Source organism: Bufo gargarizans, chromosome 3 (genome assembly GCF_014858855.1).
Source record: "Bufo gargarizans isolate SCDJY-AF-19 chromosome 3, ASM1485885v1, whole genome shotgun sequence".
Lineage (NCBI taxonomy): Eukaryota > Metazoa > Chordata > Amphibia > Anura > Bufonidae > Bufo > Bufo gargarizans.
Genome location: NC_058082.1, coordinates 517382248 through 517388247, shown reverse-complemented (window position 1 = coordinate 517388247; position 6000 = coordinate 517382248). Strand labels below are relative to the sequence as shown.

The following is a 6000-nucleotide window of genomic DNA, read 5'->3' as shown; positions in this document are numbered from 1 at the left end:
CCAATATTCTCCAGGCTCTTAGGCTTTGATTGTGCTTTCAATTGATTCAGTAAGTTAAAGGCAATCACAATACACAGTCGGATACCAGATATGACCCTGTCATTTCCCACATCCATCATCCAGCTGTCTTCTTGATGTTACAGCAGAGGCATCGGCAGACAGAAGCATTTTCTGTGTTGCTGGGACTATAAAAAGTCGATACACCGCTGAGTCTTAAACCATTACTTTCCAGAATCATCGACTACATTACCTTCTGTTCTTGATTGTCCTGAGCCATCAATTTACAGAAAGTCTATAAGAGCAAATCAGGAACAGTACTTATGTTTCATCTTCTGAAATCTAATAGATCTGGGCAAGATGAGGCCACCTTTAAGGTAAGATGGATTAACCTTATAATTGTGCCAGGTTTATGTGCAGCTTAACTGTTTACTATTTGTCTTTTTTGGATATTTAGGGCTTCTGTCAGCAGTTTGTACCTATGAAACTGGCTGACCTGTTGCACATGCACTTGGTCTTATGTTCATATGTGCCCGCATTGCTATTAATATTAATGTTTTAATATACCCAAATGAGCTCTGCTTGCAGAGAGGCTCTGCTCTCTCTGCAACTGCCGCGCCCTCTGCACTTTGATTTCACAGGGCCAGGCAGTGATGATGTTTTCACTACCTGGTCCTGTCATTTAAAGTGCTAAGTGTTACACAGCTAATAAGGAAGTGTAACAATATACATCTAAAGGGGTTGTCCACTTTCTGGTTACTGTTGATCAATGTGTATGTAAGATCACTATATGGCACTTTCTTTGATATTCTGTGCCATTTACTTTATTTCATAAGCCATGTGCCCTTGTTGGGCAAACTTCGGTGCTGTCTGCATAAAGGTCCTGTCCATAAGATGGCTGCGAATGGAGCGTCTTGTAACCAAACACACAGTCTCCTCCATTCTAACACACTGCACTAAGCTCCCAACAGTGTAAGTGCAGATGGCAGATACAGTGTATTAGAATGGAGAAGACATCACATGGCGGTGATTTGCCTGGTCACAGGACCATCTATCGTCAGCCATTTTATGAACAGGACCTCTGTGTGGACACCACAAAATCCTTGGCCAACAAGGGGGCATACCCTACTAACACACTGATCAACAGTAGCCAGAAAGTGGCCAACCAGATAACTTTCCAAGAGCTATAACTTTTTTTTCATCATTGTATGAGGGCTTATTTTTAGCAGGACAAGTTATATTTTTAATGCACCATTTTAGGTACATACAGTTGCAAGAAAAAGTATGTGAACCCTTTGGAATGATATGGATTTCTGCACAAATTACTCATAAAATGTGATCTGATCTTCATCTAAGTCACAACAATAGACAATCACAGTCTGCTTAAACTAATAACACACAAATAATTAAATGTTACCATGTTTTTATTGAACACACCATGTAAACATTCACAGTGCAGGGGGGGAAAAGTATGTGAACCCCTAGACTAATGACATCTCCAAGAGCTAATTAGAGTGATGTGTCAGCCAACTAGAGTCCAATCAATGAGATGAGATTGGAGGTGTTGGTTACAGCTGCCCTGCCCTATAAAAAACACACACCAGTTCTGGGTTTGCTTTTCACAAGAAGCATTGCCTGATGTGAATGATGCCTCTCACAAAAGAGCTCTCAGTAGACCTACAATTAAGAATTGTTGACTTGCATAAAGCTGGAAAGGGTTATAAAAGTATCTCCAAAAGCCTGCCTTGCTGTTCATCAGTCCACGGTAAGACAAATTGTCTATAAATGGAGAAAGTTCAGCACTGCTGCTACTCTCCCTAGGAGTGGCCATCCTGTAAAGACGACTGCAAGAGCACAGTGCAGACTGCTCAATGAGGTGAAGAAGAATCCTAGAGTGTCAGCTAAAGACTTACAAAAGTCTCTGGCATATGCTAACATCCCTGTTAGCGAATCTACAATACGTAAAACACTGAACAAGAAGGGATTTCATGGGAGGATACTCCAGAGGAAGCCACTGCTGTCCCAAAAAAAAATTTGTTGCACGTTTACAGTTTGCACAAGAGCACCTGGATGTTCCACAGCAGTACTGGCAAAGTATTCTGTGAATAGATTAAACCAAAGTTGAGTTGTTTGGAAGAAACACACAACTCTATGTGTGGAGAAAAAGAGGCACAGCACACCAACATCAAAACCTCATCCCAACTGTGAAGTATGGTGGTGGGGGCATCATGGTTTGGGGCTGCTTTGCTGCGTCAGGGCCTGGACGGATTTCTATCATCGAAGGAAAAATGAATTCCCAAGTTTATCAAGACATTTTGCAGGAGAACTTAAGGCCATCTGTTCACCAGCTGAAGTTCCACAGAAGATAAGTGTTGCAACAGGACAACGACCCAAAGCATAGAAGTAAATCAACAACAGAATGGCTTAAACTGAAGAAAATACGCCTTCTGGAGTGGCCCAGTCAGAGTCCTAACCTCAACCCGATTGAGATGCTGTGGCATGACCTCAAGAAAGCGATTCACACCAGACATCCCAAGAATATTGCTGAACTGAAACAGTTCTGTAAAGAGGAATGGTGAAGAATTACCCCTGACCGTTGTGCACGTCTGATCTGCAACTACAGGAAACGTTTGGTTGAAGTTATCGCTGCCAAAGGAGGTTCAACCAGTAATTAAATCCAAGGGTTCACATACTTTTTCCACCTGCACTGTGAATATTTACATGGTGTGTTCAATAAAAACATGGTAACATTTAATTCTTTGTGTGTTATTAGTTTAAGCACACTGTGATTGTCTATTGTTGTGACTTAGATGAAGATTAGATCACATTTTATGACCAATTTGTGCAGAAATCCATATCATTCCAAAGGGTTCACATACTTTTTCTTGCAACTGTATAATCATTGGTTAAAGCCAGCTGTCTAGTCTAAACCGCCTTTGTCAGTAAAAAGGCATATTTGTGGTCACTGATTGGTTAATTTAGTAAGAGATCATGTATATGCAGACTCTTGGGGAATTGATACATCTGAGCCATATGATGATAAGATGACCATAAATGTCAATCTAAACTCTACTATTGTGGGAATGTCTGTTCTTCCGTTGGCTTCCTTTTGTTCATTTTGCTATTCATATGAATGTGAACTTGTATGTGTACTTATGTTTTATATGGTAAAGTCTCATTCACACGTCAGTGTTTGGTCAGTGATTTCTATCAGTGATTATAAGCCAAAACCAGGATTGGAGCCTCAACAGAGGTAAGGTACAGTATAAGGGAAAGATCTGCGCCTGTTCTGTGTTTAGAGCTGCACCTTGTTTTGGTTCAAAATCACTGATGGAAATCACTGACTGAACACTGACGTGTGAATGAGGCATAACGCTGCAATTTTGGGACCCTCATTACTACCACTCACCTTACTTCATATTTCTTTTGTTTTCCATATAAACCAGTTTTTACTTGCTTCTGCTAAGGGTACTTTCACACTAGCGTTTTTCTTTTCCGGCACTGAGTTCCGTCAAAAGGGCTCAATGCCGGAAAAGAACTGATCAGTTATATCCCCGTGCATTCTGAATGGAGAGTAATCCGTTCAGGATGTATCAGTTCAGTCATTTTGACTGATCAAGCAAAAGATAAAACCGCAGCATGCTACGGTTTTATCTCCGGGCAAAAAAACTGAAGACTTGCCTGAATGCCGGATCCAGCATTTTTTTCATAGGAATGTATTAGTGCCGGATCCGGCATTGAAAATACCGGAATGCCGGATACGTCCTTCCAGTCTGCGCATGCGCAGACCGAAAAAAAGGTGAACAAAATAAATGGCGGATCCATTTTGCCGGATGACACAGGAAAGACGGATCTGGCATTTCAATACATTTTTCTGACTGATCAGGCATTTTTAAGACTGATCAGGATCCTGATCAGACTTACAAATGCCATTAGATGGCATACGTTTTGCTGGATCACTCTGCCGCAAGTGTGAAAGTAGCCTAACAATTCTGGGGATCTATGTCATGGGCAGGCCTCTACAGAAGTGGAGACTCACTGCGTCACCATTACCTTTGACCTAGGTCTGAATGTAAGAGAGTTTGTAGTTTACAATATGAACCAAAAGTCAAAATGTGATTTCACAAATCCAAGGTGTGGGCTGGTAAAGTTCATTCACTGCAATTATAAGTCAAGGCTGGCAGCAATCCCAGGAAGCAGTCCGTGTCAAATCCGAAGCTGCAAAGAATAAATACTTTCACAAAGAAACAGGAGCCACGGATCTTTGTTGACCAGGCAAGGTGTGGCAGTTCCAACCTGGTGTACATAATCAAGCCGCTGATATCCGGCGTCCCCTTTAAGATGCTTTTGGAAATAATCTTAAAGGGGTTGACCACTTTCTGGCTGCTGGTGATCACTGTATTTGTAAGATGACTACCGTATATTGCACTTACTAATATAGCCTTTATTAACATTCTGCTCCATTTTCTATATTTATTAGGTATGCCCCCTTGTTTGTCAAGACCTTTGTGCTGTCCTCACGGAAGCCCTGTCCATAAGATCGCCGGGCCAGGGGAATTACTTAGCCTCCTCCATTCAAATACGCTGCACCTGCCATCTCAGAGTCCCTAGGATATGTCCCCAACGTCTGATAGGTGCATGTACCACCTATAGGTCCCGCATCTATCTTTATAACGGAGCCCACAAAGTGAAGGAGGGCGCATGCCACTTCTATGGGACTGCCGAAAATAGCCAAGTGCTGGCTTTGCTATTTCTGTAACCCCTATAGAAGTGAATGGAGTTTGGGGGCTCATCTTTTACGGGATGAGGTGATGTTTTTATTGCTACCATTTTGGGGTACATATGACTTTTTGATTAACATTATGTTTTTTGGGAGGTGAGCTAACTAAAAAAAATCTGTTTTTGGGCAATGTTTATTTATTTCTTTTTTACGGTGTTCTCCCGATGGGGTAGATCATATGATATTATTATAGAGACGGTCATTGCGGACACGGTGATACCAAATATGTAAAATAATATTTTTTTCTTCTATTTTTAACATTTTTTCAATAACTGATTTGGGGGAAATAGTTTTTTTTTATGTAAAACTTTTATTTTTTTCAAAACACTTTATTTTATTTTTTTTATTTTACACTTTGTGTCCCCCCATAAGGTCTTACAAGACCTCTGGTGGACATTTAACTAATATTTTTTTTTTTACTATTGATTTCTCCTGTAACTGGGGCTGACATAGTAGCCCCAGTTACAGTGGGAAAACACCACCCAGAGGGTGTACTGAATTGTACAGCGCTGTACAGCCGCAGGGCTGATCGTGGTCTATGGAAGACCCGACAGCTCCTGCACTCCCCCGGCCCCGGCCGTGACATGGCCACTGGACCGGGGCAGAAAGCAGCACATCGCTTCCTTGCTGTATACACAGCGCTCATTCAGTACTGTGTATACAGCTGTCACGACCATGTTTATGGCCGTGACTTTTTGGGAGCCGCATACAGTTGCCCGCGGTTTGGTTTGTTGTGTCAACCGCAGCTGGGGGCACTTTGCTGTCTGCCTCAGGTGCGGTTGCCGCGGACAACAGGTATGCGTGCGGTTGCCTTGGAGTTGTGTGCGTGTATGTATGCACTTTGAATGTCTGCTGTGCACTCTGACATTTTCCTTTCACTGTAGCTGCCCGTGGCAACGTTTGGTTTGATGTACATGTGGTGGCAGTGTCTCGGCCTTTTGGCCGGCTCCCAGGACACGTTTGCCACACATGTCGTTGTCATCGGTAACAGCTGCAGTGAGTATCTGTGTGTATTTCCCTTTATGTGGTCTCACTACATGCCCTGGTGTTGGAAGGGTTAATTCCCTTCTGTGTGTGTGAACACTGGGTGTGTCTGTGTGGGTGTGACTACTTGGGCCTATAAAGCCTTGTTGGAGATCAGAAGCTGAGGGGTGCTTCAGCCATGCTTTGCTGGAGACACCCTCCTGGTATTTCCACCTGCCAGTGGGGGCCACCCTTGTGGT

The 6000-nt window shown here is 42.6% G+C and overlaps 1 protein-coding gene across 1 annotated transcript in view; it reads left to right on the top strand.

Moving 5' to 3' along the window:
• Nucleotides 1-268: 268 nt before the first annotated feature.
• The window catches only part of PPEF1 (protein phosphatase with EF-hand domain 1), an 81266-nt gene continuing 75534 nt past the window's right edge, over nt 269-6000 (top strand). Inside the window, exon 1 of the mRNA XM_044287658.1 lies at nt 269-374. The gene's annotated coding sequence lies outside the window, so the exon portion shown is untranslated. The remainder of the gene's footprint in view (nt 375-6000) is intronic.